Source organism: Rhinolophus ferrumequinum, chromosome 26, assembly GCF_004115265.2.
Source record: "Rhinolophus ferrumequinum isolate MPI-CBG mRhiFer1 chromosome 26, mRhiFer1_v1.p, whole genome shotgun sequence".
NCBI lineage: Eukaryota > Metazoa > Chordata > Mammalia > Chiroptera > Rhinolophidae > Rhinolophus > Rhinolophus ferrumequinum.
The window spans coordinates 12,271,187-12,288,236 of NC_046309.1; positions in this window are offsets into that span (position 1 = coordinate 12,271,187).

A 17,050-nucleotide genomic window follows, 5' to 3' on the forward strand; every position below is an offset into this window, starting at 1 on the left:
AAAGTTGGGGACATTTCCGCTCATGGGAGCCCCAGCCGAGGTGGTGGTGAGTGACAATTGCCTGTCCTAGGATTCAATAACCCCAAGACCCTGCTCTCAGACAAATGCGGACTTAGAAAGACTAAAGACAATTCATTCTAAAGGGAGAATGGCTTGATTTATGGTGTTTCTCAGGAATGTGTGTGTGTTTTAAAGAGAAGGCCATTGACCTGAAGACTGAAGGCAGATCTTTGGACATCCTGATAGGTGGTGGGGACTTACTTTGCAGCAAGGAGCTGTACCACGTAGAGCGTCCACTCCGCTATGTGCTAGATTCTCCCTCCCCCTGTGCCCAATAGGGTCAGTCTTAGGTCACTGCTTTTCCTCTGAAATTAGAATCTCCTCATCCAGCTGCTGGGAAGAGAGAACAAAGCTGCCAGCTGATTATTATTCGAGAACAAAGCAGACCATTTATTTTAGCAGGTTCAGAGCCATTTATCTCCCCAGGACACACGCTACAGTGTGTGCTAGCTTCCTTCGGTCCTCAAATCCTTAAAGAGTGTGTTGTTCCTCTTGCTGAAGCAAGACAAAAGAGATCTGGAGAAAGAAATTTGTCGCAGCAATGACCTACGGAAGCTTCGCTCTCCTTCCTTTGCTGCCTGGACTTCTCAAAGGTATCAGGATTTCCTGTCTCTTCTAGAAACCACAGGCGGGTGAGGGAAGGTAGGAGAGAGGAGGACTTGGGTGGCAATCCCCACTTGGAATAGAGGCAGCCCAATGCCCTCAACACAACTATGCTCATCAAGGATTTGGGCTGCTTTGCTGCTGAGAATCTAAAGAAAGGATTGCCAGCTAAAACACAGGAAGTCGAGTTAGATTTGAATTTCAGATGAACAGGGAATTTTTTACTATATAAATACAGTCCATGGAATATTTGAGACATGCGTAAAAAAGGCGTTCGTTCTTCATCTGAAATTTAAACGGAACTGAGCGTCCTGTATTTCATGTGCTAAACCTGACAATCCGATGATATCATCTCTCCCTCCCCGCCATCTCCTGTACCTTCCCCCACAGCCGGCTCTGGCCACAACACAGTCCTGGGCTGGTCCCCTGAGGTGCAGCAGACTCCCTTTGCTGAAAATGAGGATGTATGGGGGTACACACCAGAAGCATGTAGGATGGTGTAGGTCCATGTTCAGTGTTGAACAGCTTGAGAGAGAAATCTCATGGAGTGACGCTCCATGTCTGGCTGCTTCATACTTGCTCGCCTAAGGTCATGCTGAACCCCTAAACAACAAGTGAATACGGTCTGTGCTCTCAGAGAAGACAGGGACCATTTCTCCAGAGGAGAAAGTGAAATGTATAAGGGAGGCCTCCCGCTTGCATACATCAATCTTCCCCTTCCTCATCTGCAACTTGGGGGGTTAGGCTAGATCCTTAAGCCTATCCTGTTCTATAGTCTGTGACTCTGGGCACCCCTGACTCATGGGAAAGTTCAGAATCTCCCTCCTTGTGGTGCTGTCCAGACTGACCCAAATCCCAGGGCACCCAGGGGTCCAGCTCCTATTCGCAATGGAGCTCCCAGAAGCAAACTGCTTCCCAACTCTTCCTGAAGCACCTGATACTTCTCCACTTTCCTAGCCACTCCCTCCCATCCCGAATATGGGTCCTGTTTGGAAGTCCTCATTTGGGTTGGGACTCCAAGCCTTCTGGCTTTCCCACTGGTCCTGGTTTGTCTCCTACTTCCCCGAGAGTAACCAGTCAATCATAAACACCAGTCATTATCCCTGATAAAGCGTCACCTACCCCAATGTAGGCTGGAAAGCACTTGCATGAATTCTAACACCATGAGGACCAGACATAAGGGCTTGATGGGCGAGTCCTTGGTGCACCTCAGAACCTTGGCAAAATTCACTTTTAAAGTAATATTAACCCAGTTGTACCCAGTCCTTCTTCTGAGATATCATTCTTCCCTCTCACTGCCATATCTTTATTTCCTTTTTTGTCCTTATGTCTGTTTTAACTGTGTTCTCTTTCACCATTTACGTTCAAGTCATCTCATCCATTTCAATTAATTGAACAGTAAAGTCCTTAGAAAGGTCAGTCCTTTTTTTCTTTTTTAACTAATTCCTCTTTAAGATCTATCTAACCAATAGCTTGTATTTCCTCTCTCAGTCTCTTCCATTTTTTTTTCTGCCCAAAGCAAACCATAAAATATAAAGTTCCAGTGAATTTCAAGATTCACTTGAATTTATATTTTGTGAATTTATATTTTTGTGACTTTTGTGACTGTGCAGTCTTCTGAAAACACTCTGCTTTTCCTTTTCCTTTTTTTCTTACAAAAGAGAACTCTACCCTCTCAAGCATTTTATTGTTTGGAAAATAGACACAGAAGAGTTTAGTCATTTGCCCAAAGACAACACTGGTGAAAATTTCTGGGATTAAGAAAAACAATAAGACAGGATTTTGTGGTAGAGATTTTTCCTTCTATATTTCACTGATAACTTTCCCAATGTCAGAATTTTATAACTCTGTAACTAGCATCCTCCTATAGTTCTCATGGCTGCTAATGGCTGTATTTGGGGGCTTTTTTTTTTTTTTTTAAACTATGAGACTCTCCAAGCTTAACATACCAGAATTCTGGCTTTATCCTCGGTGACTAAAATCTCTTCAGTATAGTATCTATTTCTATTGTTTTGTAAAAATGACAAGCATGAGAAAAGGAGCTCAAGGAAAATACTGGGGCCTTGACAGTGGATGACAAAGCAGATTGTGGACAGAAAAGGGGGTTCTATGGCAAGTAACCTCACAAAGTGATCTGATCATAAATTCCTAACTGGGCAGGTCGTGGTGGGGAGTCACACCCCAGGCATACAACTTCCTTAGCAAGAGGTTTATCTTTGCCTTAAGCAAGCCCTGTCCATTGTTCTTGAGCATCTAGGAGAAGACACCTTTGAAATACCTCCTTTCAGATCCCACCTTCTAAAGCCTGACCACCCTCAGGAGAGCACAGAATCTCAACTATGCCGTAATCTGATCCCACCTTGCTTTCTCTCACCTTCCTATAATCTTCCTTACATTTCCTCCTTCATTCCAAATACATAAAAGAAACTGCAAACTCTTCTTCTCCAAAGCATTTCTCTCAGTCTGTTCAGATCTTGATTCCAGGTGTATCCTCTGTTGGACTCAAATAAATTTTTATAAAAATTCCCTACAGGTTTGGATGTCCTTATGTCAACAAAACGAACAGGAGGCCCCCACTTCCCTCAGCTAGAAGGTCATGTGAGTCATTCTCCTGCCTCTCCTCCAGACCATGCCAGGCTGATGTTTAATATAATACTATATATCCAGTGAATGAAACTTTACATTTCAGGGTCTCCCAGGGAGTTGGTTCGTTCATTCATTCATTTGTTCATTCACTCACTCATTCATTCACTCATGCAACCATTTATTGAATATCTCTCACATGCCAGGTAAGATACAGGAAACATAAAAGTGAATAGGAACCTGTCTGTGATCTCAAAGAATTTACAGAGTGATGCATGAGACAGAACTACAAATAATAAGGGCACCACAATGCACCTGTATGTGTTAAACTGAAAGAACTGACTCTCTATTGCAATGGTTCTCAACCCTAGGCAAAATTGTCTTCAGGGAACATTTAGCAATGTCTGGGGTCATTTTTGGTTGTCACAAGTGGGATGAGAGGTGCTACTGGCACCTAGTGGTTAGAGGCCAGGAATACCGCTAATGCATAGGACAGGATCCCACAAGACATTACCAGGATAATTCTGAATTATCCATATAATTTTGAAATGATCCTAAAGGTGAACAGAGCACACGGCTGAGAAACCCTGGTCTAGTAGGACAAATATCATGTGGTCGGTTCTATCTGGTTGGCTGAGGAATTTGTGTCCATGTAGCTACCAGTGTTCTTGACTGCCATTCATTGGCTTTTACCGCTAAGCAAGTTACTTCACCCTCTTGGCTTAAGTGTTCTGATCTATAAAATAAAATTGGAGTCCCTGACCTCCAAATACCCTCCTGTCTAAGAATCCATGGCCCTTATTAGGCCAATATTTGTGCTGCCACTGAACCCTGCTCCTGAAAGGAGATCTTTACCCAAGGACTACTTACTCCAGCTCCAGGTCACGGGCAGCGGGTCTCCTGCACTGATCCAAGGTCTAAGTCAGGGAGGGCAGAGTGTGACTTCTGCCCAACGACCTCCAGTTAGGGTGTCTCCTCTATCTTCAGAGCCCAAGCTTTCCCACCAGCAAGGAGGAGACTGCCTCCCTGTGTCAGAAGGAAAGGTGGAGTAAATGGAGCAAGATGGAAAATTACCCAGATGCTGCTCTAGTGACGGATCCAAACTTTGCTCCCTTTTGGGGGTTCTGAGGTACTGAAGGAGTAGGAGAGACTCTGCTCAGGACCAGCTCTGTGACCTAGGGTTGGGCTGGGCTAGGAAGGGGTTCGTATCTCTCTATGTGTCTTTGGAACTGCCTCAAGGAAGACTTCTGTTATTTGTCCCCCTGAGGGGGAATTAGACATGGATTCTTGGCTACATATTTTAAGCACTAGGGCTCGGTGTGAGTCAAGTACCCTCAGCTTCTCTCTCTCTTCCCCGCCCCGCCCCCCTCCATCTCTCTATCCCTCTCTCTGTGGCTTCAAGTTCATTCACCAAACAGAAAGAGCTTTCCAGAGCCGAGGACTGGAGGACAAAAGCAGCTGTGGAGCACAGGGGAGGCAAAGCCCCAGGAGGATGGAAAGACGCTCCCGTCTGGGCCTAAACATAAGGTCTTTTCAACACTTCTGCGGTGCTGGCTGTAACCAGAAAGGCAGGAGAAAGGGAGCCATGGCAGGGCCAGCACTGGCAGCTATGTTTATTTCTGTGTTACTGGCTCACTGTACTGGCAGAAGAGCATCAAGGTCTGTCATTGGAGTCTTTGTGTCCTCTCCACGGCTAGACCAGTGCCATGTGACATGGCAGAATCTGTGCACAGTGAACAAATGAGTGCTCTTCTTTTCTTTTTTAATAGAAGAAAAACTAAAAGTCAGAGACAGTAAGTAGCATGCCCAAGTTGCTTAAACTTCTAGGCAAGGGGACTTCTCTTAGTGCTGCTTACTAGTAAATTTTCTTCATTGAGCTTATCAACAATGTTCCTAAGTCAGTTAACCACATAGTTCCCATTCTTTATGTATTCTATATGTGTTCATTGTTTGGGTTTTGGTTTGGGGTGTTTTTTTTTTCCCCCGGTATAATTTACATTCAGTTAAACGTGCAAACCTTAAGTGTACATCTCAGTGACATACATACACATATGCACACGCACACAGCAAGCACCAGGCCAAAAGATAAAACATTTCCGTTATTCCAGAAAGTTCTCTCATGCTCTGTTCTAGTCAATAGCCACCCACCACACAAATCAACCACTTGTTTTTACTTCTATCACCATACTCTAGGTTTGCCTATTCTTCAACTTCATGCCAACTTCATATTGTGTTGTTCAATATGTTTTTTAGGTTCATCCATGATGTGTCGATAATTTGTCCTTTTTTATTGTTGGATAGTACTCCATTATGTGAACAAAGCACATTTTGACTATCCTTTCTCCTATTGATGGATATTTACATTTTTTGCAGTTTGGGGCATTATGTTTTTTTGAGTTTTTCATTAGTCTCATGTGCCTATTTTAATTTTTTATTCTGTGAACAACAACAACAACAAAAAAGCCAAAATGGAGTCACTTTTGCTAAGCCACATCACCACCACAAAAGTTAATACCTAAGTTAATTGCAGTTTCAGCTTCTCCCAGGAATGGAATTTTAAACCAATCAGTCTGGAATTTCCTGATCAACACTTGTGAGGTAATCTGCCTGAGAAGACCCTTGCTATCCCCTAAGAAAGGTGACCTTCCACTCTTTTAACTTCTCAGTCCCCCTCTCTTTCTTCCTGTAAAAACCTTCCATTGTGTCCAACCTCTTGGAGCACCCGTCTAGTTGACAGATGATAGGATGCTGCCCAATTCACGAATCGCTTAATAAAGCCAATTCGATCTTCACATTTGTTTGGTTGAATTTTGTCCTTTAACAATTCAAGCTTTAACGAAAGTCACCCTCTAGCATCATGAGGTAGAAAGAGGGACGAGATGATCTCGAAGGTCCTTTCAGCCACGACCTCCTCTAACCAGCCTTGTCTCTAAGAGCTGATTTCCAGCACCTACTTCCATGGAGTTACGACAGCGTTTCCTCTGAACTGCAGAGCCGAGTCCCGTAAACAGTGATGTGGCTCCTGCACCCATGAGTTTGCCGGCAAAGACTGGAGATCTTGTTCCAGTACAAGAAACACCCATGGCTCTTCACTGGATGGCGTCTGTTCTTGAAGGAAAGATGTTCTACCCATTGGAAGCAACTTGAAAGCAGCCAGTGGAAATGATGGGACGTACACATAATAGATGTATCTACTTCAGGCAATTTTTCTGTCCTCCACAAACACAAAAGTGGTTTCTCCCTTGAGATAAGTGGGGAAGAATAAAGTCCACAGTGGGACTGTTACGCGGTCTCCTATACACTTTCATCCGACGGAGTCTACAAAACTCTAAATGAATTCCTACCACTCATTCTTATTCTTTCTTTCATTTTATTGAATCCTCGCTCTAATGGACCCGTATGTCTTGCAAGTCTCATTGCAGTGCACAATCCAACTCCATTATAAAGTCAGGCATTCACTTAACTAGCGAATGGATCTTTTATACTCCTGGGCATGCAGAGAAAAGATTGGGAACAATCCTTTAGAGGAAACACATTTAAAAAAAAAAAATCTTTGCCTTAAGATTTATTCAATAAATATTATTGAACCAGAAAGGTTTGAACGCCTCATGGTCTGAATTATTACGTTGTGCTACCTGACATCCAACATGGGGACAAACCAATGAAGTCCTCCCGTCCTCAACGGAACCCTGGGGTGGAATATATACCGTGACTGGGCGGTGGGAGAAACACATATTTCATCCCATTCCCTGTCAGTCTTCTCTCATCTCTCCTAGCTCAGCCCTTGATCTCTCTTTCCCTCCACACCTCTCTTATTCTCTTCCTTTTCCTAATTAGTTCCATCTCTCTACTGATCTCCACTCTTTACATGTTCACAGGAAAAAGGAAGAGATCAGCCAGAAGCAGATGTCACAAGTAAATAGTCTTTCCTCAAGCCACTCAGATTCCTATATCCCCATTTTAGGAACTGTTTGTCCCTCAGATCACCCCACATACACCCCAGGAATACCTCATCTGCACCAGCTGACCTCATGTACCCCAGTTATTCCAGTGCCTTCAAATCAAGCTACACATCTCCCACCTCCCAGTCACTTTGCTTGTCCAAGATGGGGAGTGAAAGTATTCTCTGGGATCCTAACGAGCAGGTGGAGGTCCCTGAGCTCTCGTCTATCTCATCCTCACAAGAGGCAGGGCTGGTGCGTCCCTGTTCCTTTCCCTAAGCTGGTCTCACTCTCCCTTTTCTTAAAATGACGACACCACGTAAAATCAGCTCTGACAGTCTCCTCCCACCCCAGTGAGCCCATCCCAGCCCCTGGCCCGCACTAGCTCTGATGGCACCATTCAAACACAAAGGCATTTTTCTAATCTCTCCCCACCCTCCACCCACCTCTTATTCTTTCAAGAACAAATTCTTTCCCCCCAGCACTTCTACATTAAGAGGAAAAGAAAAACAAAGTTTCTTCCATTTTTGAAAGCTGATGAAAATACACTAGTTGTCAGTTTGTCAGTTATTTATCAAAATCTGATTCAGAAATGAACTAGTCCTGGACTGAGTTTAGATTTTAAGGACAAACCTAAAAGAGCTTCTGAGGTATTTTTTGAAAATGCACCAGCAGTGGCCAGGAGGTGAATTTGCTAAGCTGTGGTTATTGGCATCGGGATTGCAAAGGCAGGAAATTCTGTGCATAACTAGCCTGTGTTCCCGAAGCCTGCTGGGAGCAGGAACCTCCAACTCATCCCTGGCTATTTCTCCTGGGTTCCCAGCCCAGCCACCCACTGGCTCTGAGCAGAACCACTGTATATATTAGTTACAGCTTCACAGCATATATTCACATCTTTTCATCGAATCCCTCCTAGGCAAGAGTTCAGGGGAGGTGAAGAGATCTAAGTGGCAGAGACACCAGCCATTTCTTCCATAAAGTTTCAGCAATGCCTTCTCCTTCTCTGGAATCTGGCCCAAGAGTAGCCAAAAGGCCCACCCCAGAGAACTTTTCATTCTCAGAAACTCCTGGAATCACCCCACCACCACCACCTCCACCTCCACCTCTCTGATGCCTACACCCACCTCCCCTCACCACACACACACACACACACACACACACACACACACACACACACAGTGTATCCGCCAGGGTCGGCTTAACCTGCTATAACAAACACCCCCTACATCTCAGTGGATTGACATACTGACGGGCATTTTTCTCTCACATGTAATATCTGCTGCACTTACCAAATATTGCCTCGATCGTGAGTTTTTTCCTAGATATATATCTTGCCTTCCAGATCATAATTCTTTGACGAACCGAGACTCACATTTTTTTTTTATGTAACTGAGATGTCGCTCTTTACCGTTTCTAGTACAAATAGCATACTTCAACCACATCCCAGAGTTGACAGTAGCTGAAAATTCAGTCCATATTTTCCAAGACCCCAACTCCTTTCCTTTTAAATATCCAAAGACATCTGATATGTGTCCTTTTAAATATCCAAAGACATCTAATAAGATATCTTATTAGTATGTGGGTAGGGAATGGGGGAGAAACTGCAAAGAAAATGAGAAGTCGTGGGAAGGGGCAAATCTTATTTAGTCCTCTCTAGCTGTGCCCACAGCAGGGCAGGGTGATAGCTGAAGTAATTACTCTTTCTGGGTTTGTAGTCGAGATAGGGAAAGTACCCCCTGGAAGCCACAACAGGGAGCCCTCCAGGCTATGCTCAGTCCAGAAAAGTCCGAAAACAAAATGTCCGAGCTCTTCCCCCAAGGATCCTTTCAGCTACTTTCCAAGGTGAGACAACCCCAGAAGAATTGGATCAAGATGGGCTCCAGAATCACCCCCTTCTCTCCTGCCTGTCACATGGATTGATCAGATATCTAACTAGCTAGCTAGCTATGAGTACCTATCTCAAACTTTCTGCTAACTTCACTTTGGGGATTTAGTTGCCCACCTCTGCAACCGGCCCTGGTTAGAGATAGCCTGCTACCAACCCCAACAGATCTCCCTAATTCTGAATCTCAGGAGAAAGGTAAAATACATGTGGTAGATTGTATTAATGTCCACCAAATACCCCATGTTTCGATCCTATGGGAGAATTATACATCCCTGCCCTGCTGAACTCAGGAATTGCTCTGGGACTTGTTTTAGCCATTTAAATATGGGAGGAATTGAAATGTGGGATGTGTGTCACTTTGGAGCAGAAATTGTAAGAACCACAGTGGTTTACGTGACTTTCTCCCTCTGCTATGATGACCAAGCGGTGCTTCCTATTGAAGCTGCTCCGTTAGCTAGAATGAAAACAACATGGAGTAAAGCCATGGTCAACTCATGATGACTATGCTTCATGAGTGACAAACAAACCGTTCTTATTGTTGTAAGCCATTGAAACTTTGGGCTTATTTGTCAAAGCAGCATAACCTTGCAACTCCTGACCAATAAAGTGAACATACAGCCCTTCCCTCCCAGAATACCTTGGGACTCCTTGTGCAAATCAGACGACGACTTCCTCCCCAGAGCTTTTCGTACCAAAAGAGGCCTGTCAAAGCAATTATTTTGCATCTTTTCTCCAGGTCTCCTGCCTGCCTTTTATCTGCTTAGTAAACGAGGAGTCTCCTCATCTGCCCTGAGGTGTCCATCTAGTTCTGTGTCTGCAGAAATGGGCAGTTCTTTTTGCTAAAGAAGGAAAAACTAGCAACCCCCTCAGAGGGGAGTGCCACCACTCGTGTTTTCCCTACAGTGGTTTGCACATGGACTCCTGCGAATGTTTGTTGTCTGAAGACAGCTGGAATAATTCTGAGAGACTTGCGTAGCATCATAAGTAAAGTCTGAAAGCCTGAGGGATAGATGGGACCAACTAAAATTTATTCCATTAAATCTTTATATGGGCTATATGTCTCTGTTTCAGCAAACAACGAGGTGGGGGTGGGGTAGGGACGGACTTAGAAGCAAGGGTGTAATTGGTTATTTTTCATCTGAGAAATACGAAGATCCCAGGCTCGACATGTCAAGCAAAAATGCAGTTGCTTTTTCTCTCTGGCCTCTAGACAAGGCACCTGCCTTTGGAATGGAGTGTATACAGCCATGGGGTCTACACAGAGCCAAGCAGCTGAACTGATCGCGCTGCAGATGTTTTAGTGACATGTAAATCCAGTTTCAGAGGTTTTGCCAGTGCAGCCCGGCCCGGATGGTATTTCCACTAGAAGAGAGATCTGGCCCATTGTGTTCACTTGGCCCATCAATTGGTGGGCCTAGCCTTCACTCCCCCAAATGACTGCTCTGGCTAGCAGAGCTGGCAACGACAGGTGTTGAGGCCTCACATCGACACGGACTGCATGATCGGGCCGAATGTTCTTTTCCCTCTGTGCACAGTGGACCTCCACGTTGCAGGAGGGCAGCCTGGCCTGGCCTGACCTGGCACAAGTGTGCATGAGCTACTGAGTCATTTATGTTGGCAACCCTTGAGGGCCGATGACTTTTCTGCTTTGTAGGCTGGCACTTCATAATTACAGCTGTGTTTCGGTTGTCATACCAAACTACCTCACTTATAGCCTTAAAATAGAATCCAGCCTAAAGGTGCTGGCTGCACAAAGAGGGAGTCTTCACAAGACTCAGAACCTGGGGGCTGAGCCAGAGGGCAGGGCTTAAAGCTAGACACAAAAGTTCTAATTGTTAAAAAAGAAAAAAAGAAAGAAAAGAAAAGAAAAGAAAAGAAAAGAAAAGAAAAGAAAAGAAAAGAAAAGAAAAGAAAAGAAAAGAAAAGAAAAGAAAAGAAAAGAAAAGAAAAGAAAAGAAAAGAAAAAACCGTGACTCCTCCCTTCTCTTCTCAGGATGGAAACTAAACAGTGCCACAACAAAATTGTTTCCAAATTAGCAACCTGAATTAACTTGGAGTTCTGTCTCCGTCACACTCCCATTCATTCCTTCATTCATTCAACATGGTATGTACTTACTGGATGGGATCTACTCTGCTTGCCCTCCAGATCAGGGGGACCCTGGGTCACTCTACCGTGCACCTAGGAGGCTGACGTCTACAGACCACATCATCAAGCTCCCTTGCCCTCTGGCTACCAGGTCTGGGCTAATGGGAGGCACGGGGTAGATATTAGAAAGTGGGAGAGGAGAAAAATGAAGGCATTTATTCCCGTTTCCTCCCTGCTGGGGCCACAGTCCACAGAGTTGCGTTCTTCCACCTGGTGCACAGCTCCTGGCAGGTGGCCCCTCTACTATAGATCATTGCAAACAATTCATTTCCTATCCTTGTCCTTTTTTGTCCTGGAGTGGTGGATTGCTTTCCTAGGGCTGCTGTAACCAAGTATCGCAGACTGGCTGGCTTAAAGCAACGGCAATGTATTGTCTCATAGGTCTGGAGGCCAGAAATCCGAAATCAAGGTGTTGGTAATACCATGCTCGCATGGAAACACTTAGGGGAGAGTCCTTCCTTGCCTCTCCTAGCGTCTGGCAGTGCCAACGATCGCTGGGGCTCTTCGGCTTAGAGGTGCATCACCCCAATTTCCATCTCCAGCATCACACAGCGGTCTTCTCCCTGTGTGTCTCTGTGTGTCCCCTTCTCTTCTTATAAGGGCCCCGTCCTACGGGGTGAGGGCTCACCCTAATGACATCTCAACTTGATTACATCTGCAAAGACCCTATTTCCTCATAAGATCACTTCACAGGAACGGGGCCGGGGGCGGTTATCCCTTCAAAATAGCTGCCTGGGGAACAAATTTTAATCCATAACAGATAGTAACAGCCTCCCACCATGGCTTGTCCCCGGATTGGTCCCTTCACCCTTCACTCCTTTATAAACAGTCCCTTCATTAGACTCTTTCCAATGCCCTGGTAGAATGTGCCACCTGTTCCCTCCCAGGACCTGGACCGAGAGCTCACCTGCCTGCCTGACTGCCTTGTGATGGAGAACCTGCAGGTGCCAGAAGGTGCTGGGGATACAAGAGCGAGCAAAAACTCGCACAATCCCTGTCTTCATGGGGCTTACAGTCTACAGTTTAATAGGCTTAATCAAAACATCACAAAGTAAAATTGTACTTGGGATGAGATGCAAAGGACAGGTTCAGAGACCCACGAACGTGCTTAACTGGGGAAATCACTCCGGTCAGTGAGACCAGGAAGGGCTTCCCAGGAGAGGGACACTGGAACCGGAACGTGAAGGGTGACTGGAGTCAACCCGATAAAGAAGGGATCTGAAGGCCCAGAATAGTTACGTCACAGTGTCCGTATCTCCCTCCACTGGGGACCTATTGTCATTTCTATCCCAATCCATTCACAAGTGACTCTTCTCTCCAAAAACAATTTACGCTGCCGCCCCATCAGAGAACCCAGATACAGAGGAGAGCACGCCAATTAGAGGGCAAGACACCTCCAGGCTGCAGATAAAGGGCAGCAACACGTCACAGGGCATGGCAGGAGGCTGGCGCTATAGAAACCACGTGACAGCGACGCCCAGCACACACGGAAGCCTTAACACTTCCAACACTGAAATCACAGCGTGTATGAAACCAGTGCCTCCGACTTCTGTGCTGGGCCTCAGCTGGGGACACCCCAGAACTTCCTGTTTGCTCTCTCTCCCACTCGCAGCTCCTTCTCTAAGAAATCAAGGTGTGCTTCTGATTTTACCTCTTCAATCTTTCTCAAACCCATGCCCTCCTCTCCTTCACTGCTAGCTCCTGCCCTGATTCAAGTCCTAACTTGGCATCTTTCCCCAGATCTTTGCATCTCCTCCCTCCTTGATTGGTTTCTGCCCTGTCAAATCCACCCTCAATAGTCCAGCCCCGAGAAAGCCAACCACCTCCCTCTGCCCAACAGTGACCCTCCACGACTCCCTGTTCCTAGCAGGGTATGGTCCAAGTGTGGCATATGAGGCTCTCCAGGCCTGGCCCTGCCTCCCCTACTGCCTGGCTCAGCCTTGATCTTCCCACAAAGCCAAACCACTTTCAGTTCCTCACATATATCAAGTTGTCTCGCCCCTTGGTGTCATTTTTCAGGTTGTCCCATCCCTCAGCATACTTTCTCCCATAGTCTAATTAAATCCAACTCATCCCTGAAAACTTAGTTCAGGTGTGAATACCTCCAAGAAGCCTTCCCTGATACCTCACCTCTCTCATTTCCTACCATAAAAGCCTCCATCATTAAATCTAGCATCACGCGTTCTAAATATCTGAGGTGTCTATTCCCCCCGCTTGAATGAAGATTCCATATGGCAGGGACATGTGTTGTTTAGCTTAATATACCTATTACCTGGCACAGAGAAGATGCTCAAAACTAGAAGAATGAATGAGCAAAGGACAAACAATTGGGTTACACCACTTCTGGGCTGGACCCTCAGGATAAACAGAATCTTCCCCCACCCGCCGCACCTATTACTATTTATATTACGTGGGGCCAGCCCAGGACTCCCTCTATGGCATCAGGTTTCCAGTGAGGAGAAGCGGCTTTATTGGTGTTCTATTTTCATCTCAGTCTCTGCTAGGCTGTATATGGAAGTGTTTACCATTTAGTAGTTATTTATCCCTTCTAAGTTTCAGGTTGCCATACATAAAATGGACTCTGTTCTAGCATCTACCGAACAAAATTGCTGTGAAAATTGAAATAAAATAAGGTGAGAACTCAGTAAATTGTAGATGTGAGTAAACTGGAAAATGATTGGTACTGACAAGAGATATACAGGTAGATGCAGTGGGAGTTCAGAGGTAAAAATGAATTTGAAAACTGTTGCCTTAAGTAGCACCCCACCCCCCAAGTATACGTTAGATAATTAATAGATCTGGGAAGCTCCACAGTTGTGGTTTTACTGCAATCTGTTACAGAAGGCAATGTTTTCCATTTGCTTACCAGTCTCAACCAGAGTCTGCAGAATTGCAGCAAGAACAAGAAAAATATGGAGAGAGGAAAGAAAAAAGAAAAAAATCAGTGCTCCAGGCCAGGGTTTCCCAAGACTTCAATTAGGCTTCTTGAGAAACTGGAGACATTTGCCTGTAGCTGCCAAGTTGCAGTGGTGGGAGAAAAGGCCTGGCTTATCATCTTATGAAATGAAATTGGTTGCAAAACATATTTGCTCCCAGCCCAAATCCAGAAGCTAATTCTCATCCCAGTCTAGTACTTAGTAGGTGACAGTTTGGAGATCTGAGCCTACAGATGAAAAAGTCCAAGACTGGAGGCTACAATTTATGATTTCTGGCCCTGGTTTCCCCGTGGCCAGACAAGTCATGTCCATCTTACCCCTCAGCTCCTTTCTCACTCACAGGAGTGTCGGCAAAAACGAGGTTTGGGAGTGGGGGAGCAGGCGACTTCTCAGCTTCAGCAACAAACGACAACTTTTCAGTGGGCAACTACAGTGTACCCGGTCACATGTTCGGTCCTTTGGGCAACTCGTACAGATGTTAAAAAGAAGTCCACTGCACAGCAAAGGAAACCATCAACAGAACAAAAAGGCAATCTACAGACCAGAAGAACATATTTGCAAATCATATCTGATAAGGGATTAATATCCAAAATATATAAAGATCTCATACAACTCAATAGCAAAAACACAAACAATCTGATTTAACACAAACAATCTGGGCCAAGAAACTGAATAGATATTTTTCTAAGGAAGACATACCAGTGGCCAACAGGTACGTGAAAAGTTATGCTCCACATCACTAATCATCAGCGAAATGAAAATCAAAACCACAATGAAATCCCACCTCACACCTGTTAGAATGAGTGTCATAAAAAAGACAAGCGATAACAAGTGATGAAGACGTGAGGAAAAGGGAACCCTTGTGCACAATTGGTGGGACTATAAACTGGTGCAGCCACTATGGAAAACAGTATGGAGGTTCTGCCAAAAAGTTAAAAATAGAGCTATCACATTACCCACAGTTCCACTTCTGGGTATTTATCCAAAGGAATCAGAATCACAATCCTGAAGAGACACCTGCAACCCCGTGTTCATTGCAGCATTGTTCACAGTAGCCATAGAAACAACCTAAGTGTCCATCAACAGATGAAAGGATAAAGAAAATCTGATGTATACATTCACGCATACACACATTGGAATATTATTCAACCATGAAAAAGGAAATCTTGTCATTTGCCACAACACGGATGGACCTTGAGGACATTATGTTAAGTGAAATAAGTCAGACAGAGAAAGACAAATACTGTATGATCCCACTTTCATGCAGAATCAAAAAAAAAAAAACTGCATAGGAACAGAGAACAGATTATTGGTTGCCAGGGGTGGGAGATGGAGGAAATGGGTGAAAGTGGTCAAAAGATACAAACTTCCAGTTATAAGGTAAATAAGTTTTGGGGATGGAATGTACAGCGTGGTGACTATAGTTAATAATACTATATTGTATGCATAAAAGTTGCTAAGAGAATAGAACTTAAAAGTTCTCATCTCAGGAAAAAATGTGTAACTATGTGACGTGAAGGGTGTTAACTAAACTTATTGTGGTGGTCATTTTGTGATATGTACGCATATCAAATCATTCTGTTGCACACTGCTGTTATATGTGTTAAATGTACGTTATATCTCAATAAAACTGGAAAAATAAAATAAGGATCAAAAATTTGTAAGATAACTGTTTTAAAAAGGAAGAAAACTACAGAGAGAGAACTATACAGCAGACGCAGAGAAGTCATCAGAGTGAGGAGATCTGACCTTGCAAGTAAGAGGAGTGGTTTGCTGGATCCAGCTCCTCTGGGCTTCCAGAGAACCCACTAGCAATTATTCAGAAAATTTCAGTCATTTGCTAAACCATCAGTAGCTTGAAATCAGCCATAGTGGGGGTATTTTCACCAGGAAATTGGCAAACGCTGCACATCAGGGCTTCCCCCAGCCCTCCAGAACTGGTTGACCAGCACTCCACTGAGGGGGTGCCAAATGTAATGCTTCAAGGCCAGCTATGGAATCACATAGACCGAGGTTCAAATCCCAGCTCCATCATTTACTAATTGGGTGACCTTGGGCAAATCACTTAACGCCTCTGAGACTCTCTCTCTTCATGTGTATGTAGCACACATGTATGTGCCAGATATAGTTCTCAGCACTTTATACATGTGAATTCATTGAGTCCTCACAACAACCCTATGAAGAAGGAACTATTATTATCCCCATTTTATAGATGAGGAAAGTTGAGGCAAAAGGAGATTAAGGAATTCAGCCAAGATAACACAGCTGCAATGTTTCCCCACAAATAAGACCTAACCGGAAAACAAGCCCTAGCATGATTTTTCAGGATGTTCGTGATATAAAATAAGCCCTACCGTATTTCCCCAAAAATAAGACCGGGTCTTATATTAATTTTTGCTCCAAAAGAAGCATTAGGGCTTCTTTTCTGGTTAAGCCTTACTTTCGGGGAAACACAGTAGTAAGTGGCAGAGCCAGGATACAAAGACAGGCAGTCTGGTTCCAGAGCCTGCCCGCTCACCTGCTAGCCCTGCGCTGCCCAGCACAGTAGCCACTGGCCCCATGTGGCTATTGAGTACCCCAAATGTGGCTGGTCTGAATTGAGATGCGCTGTGAGTGTGAAATAGACATTGGATTTCAAAGACTTATTATTTAAAAAAATAGAAAATACCTCATTAATACTTACATTGATTGTGTGTAGAAATAATATTTTGGATATATTGAGTTAAGTAAAATATATTATTACGATTAATTTACCTATTTCTTTTTACTTTTTTAAAAGTGGTTACTAGAAAATTTTTAATTACCTTGTGACATTACAGTCCTGTTGGAAAGGGCTGTTCTATACGAACTTCACAGCTTGAAATCCATTAATACAAATAAAGCACTGAGCACAGCG